The 21,507-nt window shown below is 46.7% G+C and overlaps 1 protein-coding gene across 1 annotated transcript in view; it reads right to left on the bottom strand.

The window, feature by feature from the left end:
• The window catches only part of ABHD13 (abhydrolase domain containing 13), a 161,309-nt gene that overhangs the window by 98,023 nt on the left and 41,779 nt on the right, over nucleotides 1-21,507 (bottom strand). The window contains exon 2 of the mRNA XM_016227650.3: nucleotides 20,237-20,377. The gene's annotated coding sequence lies outside the window, so the exon portion shown is untranslated. The remainder of the gene's footprint in view (nucleotides 1-20,236; nucleotides 20,378-21,507) is intronic.

Here is a 21,507-nt window from a genome sequence, read left to right as displayed (position 1 = left end):
CAAATAGCCCTCCGGCTGTCCCCTCCCTCCTCCCCCAACCCGGCAGTGACGCTCATTACTGGTGAGGAAGCCAGCTCTGTACAGGACCTGCTCGCTTCCCCAGTGTCTCTGTCCACTCCATTCTGTTGCGCCTCGCGACACGAAGATCACCGGAGAAAGATTCCCCTAAAGTGCCTGGAGCCTCCAGGCCCGGAAGACTAGGTGGAAACGTTCTGCCTCCCCCTGGGATGTGCTTCTCCCCTTGGCCAACCCAGGTTGCTTCGAATGTGCAGCGGGACGGATGAATCCGCATGGCCCCAGCTCGGCCTCAGAGACGAAGGAGACGAGTGGCAGAGCCAGAATTAGAACTCATGGTCTCTGACTCTCAGTGCCTGTGCCTTTTCCACTAGGCTATGCTACTTTCCTAAATTTGCTCTTTTTTTTGCCCTCTGCATCAAATGCTAGTCTGCCTGATGATTTTAGAACTGATCTGTGAGGCAGATCTAAGGGGATGGGGACGGAAGGTGGGTGAATGGGTGCGGGGGAGCGGAGGTATTAAAAGGATCAGCGTTTGCAAGTCACCATTACTGAGCCTTCTCAAATGGACAGCAGGGAATTCATTTCAAACAAGAGTCCTTATTGTTTAGTGGCCTAGGATATTGACTTTGTTTATTGTGCATAATCTCTAACACCTATTAATCATTTCTGGGGTTTCTCCATTATCGGTGACTAAATAACATTTGGGGATTCCTGGCTTTGTTGATCCTGAAAATGCTTCGGAGAAACTACTGTAATCTTTAACTATGGGAGATTAGTCGTTCCCCACTTGGCTTCCTGGGCACTGAGGCTGCGATGATTTTTACAGGTGGCCAAGGGGAATGGGTTGAAATTTATGAAGAGCTGGGTCTAGAAGGGGCACTGTGATTTCCTCTCTCCCTGCTCCCTTATGCCAGTGGTCGAATCAATCCCCGTGGTTGAACCGAGAGTCCATGTGACTCTATTGACTTTTCACTCCAACTGCAGAATATAATGGAGACCTTATTACCAGCCTTTTCCATCCTAATTAACTGTAATGTAGAGAGAAACAACAAAAAGACTTCTTGTTTTTCTTGGTTCACAGAGACGGCGGCCCTTGCGTTACTAGAAGAGCCACGCGGTTTGGAATCTTTAAGCCAAACCCCATTGCAGCTGTCTTCTTACTCTGGACCACCAGAGCCAAGTGCCTGGGAAAGCGTCCCTCTGCCCCGCCTTTGTCCCTGCCTCCCAGAATTCCGGGAGGGGGAGGAGGAGCAGAAGCAACCCCCATTCAGTCCTCGTATATCGGACCCCCAGGCCCTGCTGTGTGGGGAGAGGGGCCGCTCCCGGAATTCCCTTCATCCCACCTCCTCCAGCCGGGAGCGTGAGGAGGGGTGGTGGCAACCCACAGGTAGCCAGCCCCCTTATTCCCAATCCCAAGGCCCTGCTGTGTCGGGAGAGAAGCTGCCTCCGGAATTCCCATCGTCCCCTCCTCCTCGGAGAAGCCCCCCCCTTTCTTTCAGAACGTCAGGCGGGCTGTGGCTGCTTCTGTGACTGGCAGCGGCTAAAACTGTGGGACTCCTCAGTCCCCCATCCTCTAACTGTGGGGCTCCTTCAAGGTTGAGTTCTGGATCCCCTTCCATTCTCCACCTACACCCATTCCCTGGGAAAACACATTCCCTCCCATGGCTTCAACTACCAGGCAGACAATTCCCAAACCTACATCTGCAGCCCTGATCTCTCTCCTTCCCCGCAATGTCACATTTCCTCCTGCCTTCACATCATCTCTACTTCCATGTCCCCCAACATCTCACGCTTAACATGTCCACAGCAGAACTCCTTACCTTCTTCCCCAAACCCTGTCCTCCCCTTGATTTTCCCATCACTGTAGACAGCACCACCATCCTCTCTGCCTCACAAGCCTTGACCCTTGGCATTATCCTTGACTCATCTCTCTCTTTCAACTCACACTGTCAATCTGTCAGTAAATCCTGTGATGAAATATTAAATCACAACACAAACAAATGAGCATAATAAACTCAAAGGCAATGGAGGAAAGAGCACGGGTCTGGGTGTCAGAGGGCCTGGGTTCTAATCCTGGCTCCGCCACGTGCTTGGTGTATGACCTCGGGCAAGTCACGTAACTTCGCTGTGCTTCAGTGCCCCATCTGTTAAAATGGGGATTCAACACCTGTTCTCCCTCCCAGTTAGAATATAAACCCTGGGTAGGACAGGTTCTGTGTTTATTTATATTGTACCTTCCCCAGCACTTAGAACAGTGCTTGACACATATGAAATGCTTAACAAATACCAACAATTACTTTTATTATTATTAATAATAACAATAAATGGGATGATTAGCCTACTTGTGAGAAGCAGCTTGGCCTAATGGAAGGATCACAGGCCTGGGAGTCAGAGGACCTGGATTCTAATTTCAGCTCTGCTACTTGTCTACTGTGTGGCCTTGGGCAAGTCACTTCACTGCTCTGTGCCTCAGTTCCCTCACCTGCCAAATGGGGATTCAATATCTGTCCTCTCTCCTTTTTAGTCTGGGAGCCCAATGTGGGACCTGATTATCTTGTATCTCCCCGGTGCTTAGTACATGTTTGGAACATAGGAAGCACTTAAATACCACAAGTATTAGAAATTGTAACTTCGCATTTTCCTCATGACTGTGCATGATGTATGGCAACTTCCTTGATTGTATCTTGGTTTCCTCACCTACAAATGGAAAACCAGTAGAAATCTCCCTTCTGATCACTTTAGACGAAGCTCCCTCTAGACTGTAAGCTCACTTGTGGGCAGGGAATGTGTCTACCAACTCTGTTATACTGTTCTCTCACAAGTGCTTAGTACAGTGATTTGTACCAGTAAGCACTCAATAAATGCCATTGAGGATTTAAAAGTAAAGATTTGATGTTTGGGACTCTCCCATTTCTAAGCATCTTACTTTGCACAGAGATATCAGGCTTGGGTTTGGAAGGAAAGGTGGGTTTGGAAGAAAAGGTGGGTTTATGAGTTAATGAAGAGAGAATCATAGTCTTATTTCAGGATCCCATATGACCTTAGGAAAGAGTAAGGAGAAAACAGGAGCAAGTAGCCTACAGATCTCAGAGCAGAACCGCATTTCTCTTCTAAGAGCGACAAAATACGTTAGGGATCAATCGGTCATATTTACTAAGCGCTTACTGTGCGTGGAACACTGTACTAAGCGCTTGGGGGGTACAAAATAACAAAGCTGGTAGGCACATTCCCTGCCTGCAAGCAGCGTATGGCCTAGAGGGGACATAGACTACCACAACTTTTATGAAAATGGAGATAAGCGATGTATTCAAGAACCAACACGAATCTCTTTTACAGTTAACCTCTCATTCAAGCCGGCGTGACTTGGGTTAATTTTTTCCCCCCTAATGAGCTGAGTCCCCTCTTGCATCTGTGACTTTCCATGGAAACAGAAAGTGACTGTATTTTTCAGTCTCGCGCCCTGAGGATAAATTGGATTTAGCTCTCCCCCACCTTACAGTTCTTGGCTGGCAAAAGGTGTTTGGGTATTCAGCAACTGAAACCCTGTTTCTGGATTTGGCTCTTGGAGGAGCCAAGGGCTCGCAATCTCCTGGAAGGGCACAAAAGGTTCTTCAGTCAGGCCGATAGCAGCTAGCCCCTTGCAAGACATTTCTCTGGAGAGAAGAAAGGCTGAAGGCTCAGAACCTCGAGCTGCAGCCAACAAGGAGGTGCTGACAAATGTTTTTAATTGGTCAGTGATCCTTACTGTTCCCCAGATGGTGATTTGAAACTGCTGCAACTACAAACTTCCCTAATTGCGTTACTTTTCTCCAAATGCTGACAGATGCCAGAATGTGGATGAGGTGTTGTGGCCAGGTTGGGAGGGGGTGGGGAGAGTGTGCGTGCGTGTGTGTGTGTGAGAAAGAAAATTCAAATATGAATTTAAAAGGCTATAATTACCCTGTCTCTGGCGACTTAGTAAAGAACTAGCAGGGTACAGCTCGGTCAGGAGATTTCTCGGAGGAGTTTATACAGAACTCCCGATTGAGCTTTTTAAGTAAAAGAGTCAGAACAAGGGAAATCTGGAGAATTCACAGTCCAGGAAAACAAGGACTTTTAATACAGAGGCGGCCCAAGTTCTTGGGTTTACACCGAACAGAAGTCAGATGCAGTGGAGTCAGAAGGACCCGGGTTCTAATTCTGGCTCTGTCACTTGTCTGCTGCTTGACCTTGGGCCCGTCACTTCACTTCTCTGTGCCTCAGTTCCTCATCTGTAAAATGGAGATTAAGACCGCTGGCTCCATGTGGGACGGGGACTGTGTCCAACCTAGTTGTCTCATATCTACTCCAGTGCTTAATACAGTGCCTGGCATATGGTAAGTGCTTAACAAATACCATAAAAAATTCTATGGGATGTCCTCGATTAATCAATCAATCAATCGTATTTATTGAACACCTCACTGTATGCACAGCACCGCACAAAAGAGAGTGCAATATAACAGCTGGTAGACACATTCCCTGTCCACAAGAAACTTCAAGGATTTATCAAGAACTCATTCATCTCACCACAACCCTGTTTAGACAATTACTGTAACATCTACTCCCACTCTACCGATGAGGAAACATTGCATGAGTCAAAAGCAGGCTAAATATACAATGTTCTTCTCTGCTGGCTGAGAAAATAAACCGGTCATAGCTCTCCAGAACAAGCCCATCAAGTTGAAAACATTTCAGAGGTTCTCCTTGGGCCTTTGCTTGAATGCCATGTGCATGCTGACTGGAGTAATCAATAACATTTAAAGAGAGCTTACTCTGTGCAGAGCACTGTACTAAGCTCTTCGGAGAGCACAGTGGCAGTAAGTCCGGCACGATCCCCCAAGTTTAGAATAACCCCTATCATCGAACCATCTAACTGGCCAAGAGCAATGGACTTTTGAAAGTTTTTTTTATGGTATTTGTTAAGCTCTATGTGTCCAATACTGTTGTAAGCACTGGGGTAGATACTAGTTAATTAGGTTGGACACAGTCCCTGTCCTGCATGGGACTCACCGTCTCAGCAGGAGGAAGAACAGGAGAACCAAGGCCCAGAGAGATAAAGTGACTTACCCGAGGTCACACACCAAGCAGTTGTCAGAGCTGGGATTTGAATCCAGGTCCTCTGACTTTCAGGCCCGGCTTTTTCCACTAGGCCACACTGCTTCTCCACGAATCCCAGGGCTACCGGCCCAGCCCATTCCCAGCTCCCATTAGAGAAGTTGGTCACAATTAGGCTGGGACGGGTCTCCCCATTATATTCACAGGCTAGCCAGATTCCTTAGCGTAGGGTGCTACGGGGTCTGGATTAATCACTGCTTTAGCCATTTTGATTTCTGTTCCACTCAAGCAAAGCTGCAGAAAAGCATAGCTCACTGAGGAACAGGGGACTGGGTCAAGGTTCATCGACCAAAGAGGTGCCCACTCCAAATAAGGGGCTGAGAGCAGAAAAATGCCCTTTCAGTCTGTCGATTTTATTTATTGAACACTTACTGTGTGCAGAGCACTGTACTAAACACTTGGGAGAGGACAATATAACAGTATAACAGACATGCTCCCTGTCCATGACGAGCTTACAGTCTAGAGGGAATTCCGTTTCTTTGGAATGGTGAGCGTGAGCTCTTGTCTGGAATGCGGGAGGGCATGAGCCAGAGAGGTTCTAATCCCAGCTCTGCCACTTGTCTGCTGTGGGAACTTGGGCAAGTCACTTTACTGGGTCTCATTTACCTCATCTGTAAAATGGGAATTAAGACTGTGAGCCCCACATGGGACAGGGACTGTGTCCAGCCCGATTTGTTTGTATCCTCCCCAGCGCTTAGTACAGTGCTTGACACAAACTGCTTAAAAATACCACAATTATTATTATTATTTAGACACAGGGGGCGGGGGTCAGGGTGAGTCTGGATAAAGGTTCACACACACTATCAGGCAAGACTGAAATCTGTGTGGAGGCAATGAAAATATGAACTGTTCTAAAACCAGACTCTGAACAATTGGGGGTAAGATTTCCCAAAGCTGTCTCTATTCATGGTGGCCATCTAAAATTGGTGATTCGGGCTGAATTACAACTCCAATCACACGTCTTCACCAGCAGCAAATCATACTCCGGTCCTCTTTCTGGACCAGAATTCAATGTCAGAATGGTGAGTTCAGACCACAGTCACGGCTCCTTATGCCTACTTAGAACACGGCTGGAGTTCCGGTTTCCTGCTGTTAATTCCAGGACCGAACATTGACGATGCCCCAGGATCTCAGGGTTAGTGTTGGATTTCCATCCCTGTGCTGAATTCCATCCATCTTTACCCTCAAGAACTTTGCTTCCGGGCTTGTGCTCTTTCCATTAGGCCACCGTGCTTCTCCCTGATTAGCCTGTTCTTCTTCAGCCTTCCCCAGACTGACTGTCCCTAGTGCCTTTCTGATGCTGAGAAGTTCATAATCATCCATATGTCATTTGCATGTCCTTCCAGAGCACTTTTACCAGCAATATAGGGGCTCTCGTACGACCGACTCAAGGACCGTTGGTGCCCTCACCCCGGTGAGTGGAAACTATTTCCCAGAAAACATGACTAGCCGTGACTGTGGTAAATCTTCAGGAGGGTCACCCCATCTGACTCTCAGACCCCAAACCAGAAATGTACTGTCCAGAAAGAGAGAGAGGGAGAAGGAGAAAGAGAGAGAGAAAAGGGAAAAGAGAGAGAGGAGGGAAAGAGGGAGAGGGAGGAAATGAGAGAGGGGAAAAGTGTGTGTGTGTGTGAGAGAGAGAGAGAGAGAAGGAGAGGGAAAGGAGAGAGATAGAGACCTTTGCTTCAAAGCAGGAATGCAACAAGGTTTTCATTTTCAGGAACTTGTGTGTTAGTCAAGAAAAGGCAAGTACTTTCCAAACATCCTGCTTTGCTCATTTCAAGTCCTACTCCTAAATTCTGTGAGATACTGGCACTGTGACAGGAAATAAATGGAAACAGGACAAAATGCCTTCTTACAACCTACTATCCTGATTAACTTGTCGCTCACCTCACTGAAGTCATTTTGTTGTCAGGACTTTACCAGAGGCTTTGCTTTCCATTAAACCAAACTAAGGTAGAATCACATGCTTGGGCTCCAACTGCTGTGCCCAGAGCAAATGGAAATTGCTTTTCTCTTGAATCAGTATCATACCATAGCACAGTGAGACACCAGAGCTGAACACTGTCTTTTTGGCAAGCACACATCCACCTACACACTAAATACACACGCACACACGCAATTCAGTTTGTGCTTTGCTCTGAATTGACCAGGACCAAGAACCACTGTGGTTCAGGAAGGGGAGAAAAAAAAAAATCAACCTTTTAGCCTCCAATAATTGGGACTTGCTTCTCACCGTCTAACTGTATTCCCTCTGTACTAGCCTGTCTCTTTGGAAGGATGTGTCCAAAACATGACTTTCTTCTTCAAAGATTGGTTGCCTGCATTTCATTCAAGCAGTACTATTTGTTGAGCACTTACTGTGTGCAGAGCTAGTAGATGTTTCCTGCCCAAAAAGAGCTTACAGCCTAAAGCTCCAGTCTAGCTTTCTGAATGGCTCCCAGACTTCCTCAGCCTCGTTCCCCAAGAATACCAATCTGGAGACTCTTCCACCCTGCTTTGGCTAAGTGGTGTTGTCCCCACTGAATCAATTAATTAAAAATTGAGAAGCAGCATGGCCTAGTGGAAAGAGTACGGCCTGGGAGTCGGAGGACCTGGGTTCTAACCGCGGCTCCATCACTTGTCTGCTGCATGGCCTTGAGCAAGTCACTTCACTTCTCTGTGCCTCAGGGTACTCATCTGTAAAATGTGGAATAAGACTGTGAGCCCCATGGGGGAAAGGAATAGTGTCCAACCTGATTAGCTAGTATCTACCCCCAGCTCACAGAACAGTGCTTGACACACAGTGAGTACTTAATGAATATCATTCTTTTAAAAACAGCATGGGAAAGAGCCTGGCTTAGTGGAAAGAGCATGGGCTTGAGAGTCAAAGGTTGTAGGTTCTGATCCCAGCTCCGCCACTTGTCAGCTGTGTGACTTTGGGCAAGTCACTTAATTTCTCTGTGCTGCATTTACCTCATCTGTAAAACAGGGATTAAGACTGTGAGCTCCACGTGGGACAATCTGATGACCTTTTCTCTACTCCAGTGCTTAGAACAGTGCTTGGCACATAGTAAGCACTTAATAAATACCATTATTATTATTATTTTTAAAAGTCTTAGGAGGGACAAATCAACTTTTTACGGGTTGGTGGGGGGGAAACCAAGTCTTCATTTCTCTCTCCTATATTTACCAGTTGTCTGGCCAGCTACAGAGAGGCACTGTGCGGTTAAAACATCATGCATCTCCAAACCAGGAAATGATCAATCAAGCCTCCTACAGCCACATTAACCCAGCCACAATTAAGCATCCTGCATATTTTATGGTTTGCGTTTAGCTATAAGCACTGTACACTTTTTGTAGTCAAAGAAAACCAGAAAATTTTGTCTCTGTGAGCTGGGTATTTAATAGACTATGGCAATTTCTTGACTTCCAACTGCTGGCTTTTCCATTTCCACCTGATCTCTGGGTACAAGGTGTTCAGCCGGGCTTTCCATTCAAACTCGAATCGTTGGCTTTTCGCTCAGAATAGCTTCCACCATGGTAAACAGAAATGGGTAAGTGATATTCTCACGTTTCACTTGGAGATGGGCTAATCTGGGTTTAAGAACCGGCGTGGTTGAGGCACAGTACTGGGAGTCAGAAAGACCTGGGTTCTAATCCCAGTTCTGCCACTTGTCTGCTGTGTGCCCTTGGGCAAATCACTTCACTTCTCTGTGTTTCAGTTCCCTCTTCTGTAAAATGGAGATTAAGGGTATGAGCCCCATATGGGACAAGGACGGTGTCCAACCTGATTAGCTTGTATCTACCCCAGGTCTTGGAACAGTGCCTGACATATAGTAAGCTCTTTTAAAATACCGTTATTATTATTATAACTACTACTAATAATAAGAAAAGCATTTTCATTTCTGAGTAGTTCTTATCCTGAAATGATCTAAGTGCATCATTTTAGTGCTTCTTAAAGCTCATTCGAGAGGACAAGAAGGCTGCCTTTATCAACAGTGAAAGCCATGTGACCCATGGGGGCAGCATGGTCTAATGGAAAGAGCACGGGGCTGGGAGTCAGGAGACCTAGGTTCTCATCCCAACTCCACCAGTCGCCTGCTGTCTGTGGACAAGTCAACCTCACTGGGACTCAGTTTCCTCAACTGTAAAGTGGGGATTAATTATCTGTTCTCCCTCCCCCTTAGACTGTGACCTGATTAGGTTATATCTGCCCTGGCACTTACTATAGTGTGTGGCACGTAATACCACGAATACCAGCTATTATTAGTCATTGTTATTACCGTCCATGCCTACTCTTTTATATTGCGCTTTGCCAAGTGCTTAGTAGAGTGTTCTCAACCAGTAAACACTCAATGAATATTGTGTTCTTTCTTCATGTCTCAGTTTTCCTCTCCTGTAAAATTGGGGATAGGACACCTGTCCTCCTTCCGCCTTAGAGTGTAAGCCCTACATGGAACAGGGACTCTGTCCAACCTGATTAACTTGTATCTACCCCGGCGCCTAATAGAGTGCTTGGCCCATAGCAAGTGCTTTGCCAATATGACTATTGTTATTAACAGCCAAGTTCAGTATAGAATCATAGACCCGGAAAGACCTCTGAGGGGCCAGACAGTACAATTCCAGAATCTGCCATTCCAGGGGTGCCACCAATTTACCCATTTTGAACCATTCCAGAAAGATGACTATCTTATCCCTAAAAAAATCCACAAGCTTCCTTGCTAGACTGCCAGCTCCTAGAGAGCAGGGACTGTCTTCTACCTCTTTTGAACTCTCTCGAGTCCTTAGCAGAAGATACTCTTCTGCACAGAGTAAGCGCTCAAAAAATACCAATGCTTGGTTGATGACGAATATTTTACAGGGTCTTAAACCCCTGATTGATTTCCTCATTTTTAATGGCACAAGTGGACCGTAAGGACCGCTGCTCTCCCTCTCCCTTGTGCAAAATCCCTCTACGAACTCAGTGGCTGAACTCCCTTCCCTCCCCTTCCCTTTCAGGGTTACCTAGCAATGACACTTCTTCCTCCTGCCACTGAGTACCGTCGTCCTGTCGACTTCATCACCATCCTTCATTGAGTACCACCCTGTGTAGCATCATTTTGCCTCTCCTCATTCTTGTCGGCAGGATACCACTACGGAATGATTACAAGTCACTTATTTGGCTTAAAAGACTATCAATACTCTCAAAAATGAATACTAGAAGTATATCTATATCTATCTTCTTATCTGTGTGTGTGTTTCAAAATTTTAAAATGGGACTTGAGTGTAAAAGGTTTCTATTGGTAAAAGTTTCAAAAATCGGGAAAACTGAGTATCAGTGGTTTGCACTGTGCATACTTTTGGAATGGAATCCATGAAGGAGGGCTTCTGATTGATCTCCAGCTATACTCACTTCAATCAATTCATCAATCAATTGATCATCTTTACCAAGTGTTTAACCTGTGCAGAGGACTTGGGGTAGTATAAGGGAGTTAACAGCCACAATCCCTGCTTTCACAGAGTTTATAATCCTGGAGAGTGAATAGACCTCTAGTGTTAATCACCCTATAGAATAGAAATCACGAGCCAATTTTCTCCTTCTTGAAATCATTTTGCCAAAGAGACATTACATTTTCCCTTCATTTAATTATTTGTTTTTCGCCAAATTAAACAACCTGGAACTTTGAAATGCCAAGAGTAACAAGAGAGTTCTCAGACTGAGGTGATGCCTTCCAGCGTGGGCTTCCGGGGGGATGGGGGAAAGATTCTGGTGGAGGGGGAAAAAAAAATATCAGGCGAGGGATTTAAAGTCCACCCTCAGGGAAAATCAGAAACGACACACCTTTCTTCTGCTTTACTTTTGCCGACCCTACCAACGGGGCTAAAAGTGCCTTAGTGAAAACTCACTCTTACAGTCTACAGGATTAAATGGTGAGGACCGCAAATTTCACTTTGGAAAGAATAGAAACTAGCAGAAAAAAAAAAAAGGTTCATCATCTTTATCCTTCAAATGTGTGACATTCTCTGTGTCTTTATAAGACACTTCATTGGGACTGTTGCTCTTTCTACTCCATTTGCTATTGATTCTGTATTTTAAGGTCCTTGAGGACAGGACGTGTCTACTTACTCACTGTACTCTCCCACGCGCTCAGTACAAATGCCCTGCAAGCAAGAAGTACTCACCAAACACCACTGTTGGTTTATATATGCTCCCACTGCCTGGACTTCTCTTTTCTAAATGTCTGTCCTCATCTTTTCAAGAGTTTGAGCTGCTTATGGGACCAGGACTTTGAATTTCACTAATTTTACATTCACCCAAGAACTTAATGCAGTTCTCGGCCAAAAAAAAAAAAAGCAGGTGCTCAATGAGTACCATTACTAGTGAGAGAGCATGCTCAAACTGGTTTTTATGACATGAGTACATGTCATTTTTAAACAAGCCATTTCATGAGAACATGCGAATGAATGAAATCTGATTTCCCACCAACTGTATCCAATTAGGGAAATCAACAGCCTAGACATGGTCCATAACGGAGACAGATGTCCAGAAAACAACAAGCAAATCCTAGAACGTTGCCAATCACTCCCAGCACCCTTCAGGGACCAGGCTAGGAGGAAATGAGGAAAACAAGGCTGAAAAAAATTTCCTTCTTTATGAGCAAAACTACTCAAACGTTACTGTTTCCTTGATCGCATGGAATATTTCCACCCAAAGTGAGGTCAGGCAACTTAAGCGGGGGTTTCTATTTTGGGATTCATTGGCTCAGTCTGTGACCTGGATAGGACTTTGTCTCTTCTCCGGGTCTAGACTTTCTCCATTTGGAAAATGGGCCATCGAACCCAATGGCCCCCTGCTGATTTTAAAGTGTCGTAAGATCATAAGTAGCTCCTTGCCTGAAGACTGGGGAAAGGGGCGGATTTAGAGCCAAGGAGTTCCACGTTCTGTGTGTTAAAAGGACGGTAGGGCCACACGGCTCTCCTGGGGATTTTTCCTTCAAATGCCCCAAGTTCATTACTAGGCCCCTGAAACCAGCTAACAGGGCAACCCTTGTTCTCCAAATCCATCGCTTTCTGCTAGCGTACAGAAAAGCTCTGTTGGCCAAATCAATCTTTCCAGAAAAAACAGATTCCTTTCCAATGCAGTCAACTGTAACTGAGCTGGAGAGGGAGAAAAGTTATTTTTCCAGGATGAAAGCAAAACAAGACCCTTCCCTGTTTACTCTGTCTCACCCATTTCAAAAGAGGGTCCGTCTGATGCCTTCAGTTTTTTTTTTTAATTTATAAAGTGTTGTTTATCAGTGGTTGGTGGTTCCTTTTAGGCTGATGGGTCCCATATAAGAGCCCCGTTCTCTCGTCTCTTGCCCGGAGACGGACAGAGAAATCGTTGAATCTCCTGCTGCTACAGAAGTGCTGGTCTAGGGTGGAGGTTGGTGATTTTGCGGTCTTGGCTAGTGGGATCCCTCAGACTGCTGTCTAAAACTTACTCACCAATGGTTTGATTTGCTTTTCAATAATAACAATTGTAGAAGAAGTTGTTCACCACCACGCACAAGGGTAGATACCACCTAAGCAGATCGGATAATATCAATCAATCGATGGGATGTATTGAGAGTTTACTGTTTGTGGAGCACTGTACTAAGAACTTGGGCTAGAACAATTTAACAGAGTCAGTAGACACGTTCCCTGCCCACAATAATAATAATTACTATTATTATTACTGTGGTATTTGTTAAGCGCTTGCTATATATCATGCACTGCTATATAACATGCGCTGTATGAAATGCTGGGGTAGATACCAGATAACCAAGGTCCCTCATTGGGGCTCACAGTCTAAGCAGGGAAGAGAAGGGGGACTGAATCCCCATTTTGCAGATGAGGGAACTGAAGCCCAGAGAAGTTAAGCGATTTGCCCAAAGTCACACAACAGGGAGCTGACGGAGCCTCTGAGTCACAGGTCCATTGTTCTTTCCACTAGAACACGCTGTGTCGTCTAAGCTCTTGGATCTGTGACCTCTGGGCATTTGCTATTCACCCCACGGCACTTAGGTGCATATCTACAAACTATATATTATATCTGTAATCACATGCTTTCCTCCACCATAGACCGTAAGCTCTCTGTAGGCAGGAAGCCGGTCTCCCAACTCTGTTGGACCGCACTCTCCCAAGCGATTAGTACAGAGCCCTTACTGTGTGCAGAGCACAATAAATACCACTGCTTGATGATGATGATCCATGGGATGATCCGTGGTTCTCGGTCACACTGTGTTTTCAGTTTGCAGCTCTTCAATCAATGAGGTCTGGCCGTCCTGACACGCTATAATACTGATGAACTAAGATGTGATTCATCTAATACAGCGTCACACTCAGTGTTTTGGTGTCTATTGTCTTCCTGATCCCCTTTCCCTTTGGAATTAGGAGCAAACCACCTCGTTCACGTTTTCCAGATGAAGAAACGTGGGCAAGTCCCATCACCTCTCGCCCTGTTGCCTCAAAGTCCTCAGTGAGTCAGGGATGGAGCTGGAATCTGACCCAACCCCCCGCAAAGGCTGGGCTCCAAAGGCTCCTGCCTCTCTATTCACATTTTCCATCACGCCATTTTCACTTCTCCGTGACTGTGTCACGTTTGCTACGAGGAGAGGGAGGAGGTCCTGAGGCCTTGAGATTGAGGCGGTGGAGAGGGGAAAAGGAAGAAAAGAAATGATAATCCCGCAAAACCCTCAAATCTCCTTTTGAAAATGGCTGGTCGTGTTTGGGAGTCATCACTTTCACCCCCTTTCCTTCAAAATAATAATCTAATTGTATTCATTGTTATTCATAGTCACATTTTTATATTATGAACTGACAGTGAAATTTACATGGCACCACAGCTCATCCTCCTTTCAGCAGAGGCATTGATGATATTGTGAAATCAATCCATCACCTTTATTGAGCCCTTTCTTTCTGCAGAGCACTGTTTTAGGAGATGGGACAGATATAGTAGATTTAGCAGACAGACTCCCTGCTCCCAAGGAGACTGATGACAAGAATTCTGGGTTAACACATATAGAATTATAGAATTTTACCCAAAACCCCACTCAAATTTTTTCAACTTTTTTTGGTTTTGTTTTTAAAGGAGCTTTTTATCTAATGTATGCACTCACTGCTCATGAGGCAAACTCTAGAGTGAGGCTTCCTGGAAAGGCGGCCATTGAAAAGTCAGGAGCGAATTGGCAGAGCGCTTGCTGAACTGAAGGGTTTGTGTTTTTTTTTTAATTTTTGGTTTTGAAGGAAAAGATTGTGTTAGGAACTAGATTGTATTTTATGCTATTTTGGTCCACATACTAGAATTTCATGGACATGCCGGAAGGTTGCATTTAGTTTCCTAACTCTCTAACTTACTCTATAACTTTTTTTTTTTAAAAAAAAAAGCATCTGCATGTCCTGTCCACGGGTTTTGCATGTCCCTATTTATTTCTCCTCTAATAAGAAGGGGGACGGAAAATCCTCTACTCAGCTATTCTTCAGCCATATGGCTGAAATTTATCCTAATTGTTTCCAGTGGTGGTCTGTGAGTAACTTTTCAAATTATTGGACGATGGCAGGGAATACCCGAGGATTCTGAATCGTGCATAAATCTGAGGGGAAGACTGGGGATTTTGATTCATGAAAGTCCTCTGATATGTCCAATCATTTCCCCTGCACCCAATCCCTCTGTGCCCTCCTTCTCCTCCTCGTCCTCCTCAAGATAATAAAGGTCCAAGCCACCCACCACCACAGCTAACAGGTTCACAGCTATCGATGGCAGATGGCACAGCAGTCGTCAGAGCCTCGATCCTGCCAGAGGAGAAGCTCAAGGTGAGATGAGAGAGCTGTAGAGTGCAGCAAGGGATGGGAGGAGAAGGGGCAGATGGACCGTAATCAATAAGAGGCTAAGTCCACCGGCCGGGGAAAAGACAAAGGAAAATCAATCAATCAATTGGTATCTGAACGCTTACTGTGTGCAGAGCACTGTTCTAAACAGAACAGAGTTGGTTGACAAGTACCCTGCCCAAAATGAGCTTACAGTCTAAAGGTAGAGTGGCCTAATGGAAAGAGCAAAGGCCCGAGAGTCAGGGGACCTGGGTTCCAATCCTGGCTTCACCACTAGTTTGCTATGTGACCCTGCACAGTCACTTTACTTTTCTGGGCCTCAGTTACTTCATCTGTAAACACAGTCACTTTACTTTTCTGGGCCTCAGTTACTTCATCTGTAAAATGGAGATTACGACTGTGAGCCCTATGTGGGACAGGGACTGTGTCAATCCATCAGTGGTATTCACTGAGCACTTACCATGTGCAGAACACCGTACTGAGAGCTAGGAATAGTACGAGATAATGGAACTAGCAGATCTGTTCCGTGTCCATCCGATATCTACCTCAGGGCTTAGTACAGTGCCTGGCACGTAGTAAGTGCTTAATTTATTCCATTAAAAAATAAAGAAACAAAAAGGGACAAAAAGAAACAAAAAACAAAGAAGGAAACAAAAAGTCTGTTACCTTGCTGGGAGGAGGAAAGGTAACTAAAGACAGTTTCCAGGCCAGGGACCAATACTATGGGAACCCACTGCGTCCAACACCAAACCACCACCCAACAACAGTAAATTCTAAACGATTGATTCCGTCGGTCAACTTTCAACAGGGCAGTTTCAATCAATCAATCCACCGAGGGCTTACTGCGTGCTGAGCACTTTAACAAGAGCTTGGGAGAGTATGACATAACAGACTTGGCGGACACGTTCCCTGCCCATGACGAGCTTCCAGTCTAGAGTGGGAGAAACTACTTCTGTTGGGGAAACAGAACTTGGGTAGGGGTTTCTATTGCTCACAGACACTGTGCTGGGGGCTGGGGTAGATCTATCGAAGGCAGAGGGGACCTGGGCCTTGTTCCACGTGCGGCTCCTGGTCTCAAGGGGAGGTAGCCCTCTGGAGCAGGCGGGTGGACTCAGGGCCAACCAGGCGAGGCAAGCTTACCGTAACCTCACTGCGGGTAGGGAGCGTGTCTACCAACTCTGTTGCACTGGACTCTCCCGGGCACTCAGTACAGAGCTCTGCACAGCATAAGTGCTCAATAAATACCATCGACTAGACCGTAAGTGCCTTGACTATAGGAATTCCACCTTTTGCTTTTAATGTGCTTTTGAGAGCTTGGTAAAAGACTCTGCTCGCTCACAGCTGCCACTCAAATGCCGCGGAGGATGATGCACTGCAGCTTTCCTAGGTGCTTAGTATGCTCCTCTCTACACAGATAGCACTCAAATATCACAGGTGGGACACAGGAGGGCGAATGCACAGCGGGAAGGATTCTCAAGCAGCTTCCGAATGGTGAACGGAAAGGGAGTCTTCGCCCATGGGACAAAACAGTCTCTAGACTGTAAGCTCGTTGTGGGCAGGGAATGTGTCTGTTGATTGTTATATTGTACTCTGCCAAGCGTTTAAAACAGAGCTTTGCACACCGTCAGCACTCAATAAATATGAATGAATGAATGATTGAACAAAGCCGCCATTTCTGAGTCAGTTGGGAGTTTCAAATGATGCAAGACAGCCGTGAAAAGTCAATAGAGGCTTTTTAAATCGCTGCCCTGCCTCTGAGCGTTGCCCAATATTCCATTTTCACTCAAAGCTCGGGAGGTTGCCACTTTGGCCGGGCTCTGTAGTTGCTGATTTTGGAAATGACCCAGTGTTTAGTTCCAATCAATCTATTGGTTGATTCTGACAGGGCTCGCAGACCATCGACTGGGTGCTCCCCATTACAGTTTGTGCCCAAGCAGGGAACGGCCCAGATGGCCCCACCTCTAACGGCCAAGATTCCCCAGCCCACATTTGGCTGGCACCGAGATGCCACTCGTGGCATCTGTGGGTAAATTTTTCGTCATCCAGTCTACGTCCCTCTGCCTCCTCCAGGCCCGGCTGCCGGGAGACAGTCAGACAGGAATGAAAAGAAAAAAAAGAAAAGAAAAAACCATCGGGTTTCACCCTGAGGGTTTAGCCCTGGCCTCGGCCATCGGCTCCCTACCCATCAGGCCTCGGAAATCTTCCCAACGGGTAGCTTGTGCCGCACTTTACTGCAGTGACTAATTATCCCCCTGACGGTTGCGATGCCGAGAGCCCGATGAACCGCGTGGAGTCGGAGGAGGAAAAGAAATCCAGTTACCCACAGATCGTACATTCTGCTGCAGCCCCGCTGTTTGCTCTAATGAGATTTCACCGCGCTCATTAGAATAATTCCAGGCCTCTCGATACCCGCCGTGGCTGCTTTATTATTTGATCGAGCCCAACAGTTGGCAACTCTCTCTACAGTTGTTGTGGAGGATAAACCCCCAGCCCCGATGCAGTAGAAAGGATGTCTGGCTCCCTCACGAGGTCCATCGCTGACCCCAGCAACCTTCACCTCATCCTCCCTCCCCAAACCTGCCCACCCACATTTACATATGCCTGCGCCAGCCCGGAGAGCTGGAACCGCCTAACTCCCACTCGCTCACCTGGACTCAGCGTGACCTAGTGGAAAGAGTGCAGGCCGGGAGTCAGAGGACATGGGTCCTAATCCCGGCACTGCCACTCGCCTGCTGTGTGACCTTGGACGAGTAACTTCTCTATACCTCAATTTCCTCATCTGTGAAATGGCTATTTGATACTTGTTCTCCCTCCTATTTAGACTGTGAGCCCCATGTGGGACAGGGACTGGATCTGACCTGATTATCTTGGATCTACCCCAGCTCCTGACAAGTAGAAAGCACTTTATAAATACTGTTTTTATTATAAGCAGCCACCCAATCCAAGAGAACAGAGTGGACTAGCTATGGCTACACACTTACTCCCCAGTGATAATAATTGTAGTATTTGTTACTATGTGCCAGGCACTGTACTAGGCGCTGGGGTGGATACCGGCAGATCTAGTTGGACACAGTCCCTGTCCCACATGGGGTTCACAGTCTTAATCCCCATTTTACAGATGAGGTAACTGAGGCCCAGAGAAGTGAAGCGACTTGCCCAAGGCCACACAGCAGACAAGGGGTGGAGTCGGGGTTAGAACCCCTGACCTCTGAATTCCAGGCCCGTGCGCTCTCCCCTACGCCATCCCGGGCCAATCCCCCAGAGGGTGATGGCACCTCCTCGGTCCCTGGACTTGGCATCTACAAAATGCCATTCACTTTTGTTGTGCCATTTCAAAAGAGGTCCATTGGGTTCCGCCACGATACCTGCCCTCCTCACATGTGAGGGTTAGAATGGGATTGGAGGCCACAGGACTGCCAACGTGAGATTGCCTGGATACACGCACATCGTGGGTTGGGAAGAAACGGGTGTGTGCGTTGGTGTGGAAATGGATATAGTGCGCAAACATGAGTTTTCCTTAATGCGGGATTTCTTCTTTGTAGTCTTGCAATAACATCCATATTACAGGACAAAAGGGTATACTTAGTCCCGCCATATTGCCGGGCACAAAAATAATTTGAGGATTTGAGTGTAACTAAGGATGATGGAGTTCCACTGGCACGTGTTAACACGACTTCCAATCGTGGGGGTAAGGGAGAATATACTGAAGGGAGTTAAAGCATCTAACAGTCACTCAACTGTATTTACTGAGCGCTCACTGGGTGCAGAGCACTGTACTAAGCACTTGGGAGAGTTCAATCCACCAATAAACAGAGCCATTTCCTGCCCACAATGAGCTTACAGTCTAGAGGGGGAGAAATAATAATAATAACTGTGGACTATGTTAGGTACTCGTTATGTGCTAAACACTGAGGTTAATACTGGGGAGAAGCAGCGTGGCTTAGTGGAAACAGCACGCGCTTGGGAGTCAGAGGACATGGGTTCTAATCCCGGCTCTGCCACTTGTCTGCAAGCCACTTAACTTCTCTGAGCCTCAGTTACCTCATCCGTAAAATGGGGATTAAGACTGCGAGCCCCACGTGGGACAAACTGATTACCTTGAGCAATTACTTTGAGCAGTGCTTGGCCCATAGTAAAAGCTTAATAAATACCATCATTATTATTATACGGTGCAATCTCCTCAGAAACCAACTCCGCCCCACCTGGGGCTCACAGTCTAAGTAGGAGGGAGAACGGATACTGACTCCTCCCTTTTACAGATGAGGAAACGGAGGCCCAGAGAAGTCAGTCACTTTCCCAAAATCATACAGCAGGCAAGTGACAGAATGAGAATTAGAATCCAAGTCTCTTGACTTCTAGTTCTGGCCTCTATCCTTGCTTCTCTAAGCAACAGCTCACAGCATTATGGACTCAAAGAATTTGGCCTAATGACCATGTGGTTCAAAATCTAGTGGCATCTCCAGGGAAGCCCAATAAATCTCACTGCGAAGGCTGCTTAGCATCGATAGCTTCCCCGGCCATAGCAACCCCGAGAAGAAATGCTCGTTAAGTATGCGGGTCACGGGGCCGGGGAATTCCTACCTGTCTGTCCTCGCCTGGCCTACGAGTCTCCGGGCTGGTCGGCTTATCCCGAATCCACCCCCATGCTTAGGGCAGGGCCTGGCACAGAGTACGCACTCAACGGCTGCCCCACTTATTAGGGACGATGGGGACTGTCCGCCACGGGTCGCGGGGAAAAGAAGACAAACTATCCCTAGTTCTTCCCATCTCCTCCTCAACCCCCATTTCTCCTCAAGACGGCAACAACAGAGCCTTTTTATGTCCTGACCATCTATTGTCAAAGAACTGCATAATCACCAGGGGGCAATGAAAATGGCAATAAAGAGAGGGTAGTAATTATTTTCACATTAGCACCAGCTCCACCGATATCAACACTGAACGATTAACATTCCTAACCCCAAGTTAACGCCATCACTTCCTCGGCCCTCTCAGGTCGGAGCAGACCAATGGCTCGGGAGGAAAAACAAACCACGTGAAGGCACAATTCTCTGAGAAAGCGCAGCATTAGGGTTGCATCTCGCCCATTAAGAGAGGGTAATTATTCCTGCCCCTGGAGAGGTTATTGCAGCTCCTCCCGTCGGTAGTGGTAGCAGAAAATGTGGTTTAGTGCACTGCGGTTTGGAGGGGCCTACGCGAGAGAGCCTTCTCACGGATGTCAGGCCCCAGAGGGATGGATGCGGAAGGCCAGCGGGAGGATTCACTGGTGTTTTCTTACCTTGTGCGACTCCCATCTCTAAGCCGCTACTCTTCCGGCTTCAGCCTTATCAGGGGGGAGCCTCTTGCTTTCGGGAATAACGGGTGAGGTTCTCAAGAAGGCGCGTGTCTCTCTGTAAACCGCAGTCTCTCTGACACGGGGCTGGAAACATCAGGGAAATAAGTCAGTCCGGGGCATTTACTGAGTGCTTACTATGAGCAGGGAACTGTATTAAGCGCTTGGGAGAGGACAATTCAACAGAATTAGCAGACACGTTCCCTGCCCATAACCAGCTTGCAGTCTAGAGGGGGAGTCAGACATTATATATCAGTAATTCACAATATATAATTTAAAGATCTGTACATAAGTGCCGTGGGGTTGGGGGTGGGACGGATATCAGATATCCAAAGGGCAGAGATCCAAGCACACAGACGACGCAGAAGGGGAAGGAAACCGGGGAAGAGAGGGCTTAATCAGGGAAGGCCTCTTGGAGGAGATGTGACCCACTGAATACGCTACAACGCACAGGTATAGATGATCCCTGCCCACAAGGAGCTTTCAGAGTAGAAGGGGGGAGACAGAAATTAAAATAAATTCCAGAGGGATACGTAGATAAGAGCTGTGGGGGTGGGGCAGGATGTGTATGTCTATAGTGCTAGGGGGCTTCTTCCAAAATTTTTGGGTTGGCCTCTCCTCAGTTATAAACTTGCTGAGTTGTGGATGCCCTTATTCTGAATGTGAGGAAGCGGGGGGCTTTCCCCTCCAAGGTTCTAAAATGTATGTTTCCCCAATATTAATAATAGTATTATTTGAAAAGAACTTACTTTCCCAGGGAAGTGAAGTGACTTTTCCACAGTCATACAGCTGGTTAGTGGCTGAGTCAAGATTAAGAACCCAGGTCCTCTGACCCCCCAGGCCCACGCGCTTTTCATTACACCATACTGCTTCTCCACTCTCCTCCCTTTCCCCCTTAATCAAATGACCACGTTTTACCTTGTAACGGTACCTCGCTCACGACTCTCCGTCCTCCGCCTCTTCTCTCGCTCTCTTTCCCCAGCCCAGAAACTTCCCTTCTCCAAATCCACCTGACTGCAACTCTCCCAAACCTCAAAGTCCACCAAAAATCCCATCTCCTTCAGAAAGGCTTTCCCGATTAATTCACGACCCTCTAATTGCATCATCCAAGACAGACGCCTATGTATTTTCTCTCCAGACCTTAAGTACATATGCACGCTCTTATTTAGACATTCAATTATTTAGTCAGCCATCACATCCTGTTATAGTTGTAGCAC

This window comes from Ornithorhynchus anatinus, chromosome 20 (assembly GCF_004115215.2).
Source record: "Ornithorhynchus anatinus isolate Pmale09 chromosome 20, mOrnAna1.pri.v4, whole genome shotgun sequence".
NCBI classification, from domain to species: Eukaryota; Metazoa; Chordata; class Mammalia; order Monotremata; family Ornithorhynchidae; genus Ornithorhynchus; species Ornithorhynchus anatinus.
The sequence above is the reverse complement of the archived record's forward strand: the minus strand, read 5'-3'. Positions and strand labels throughout refer to the sequence as shown.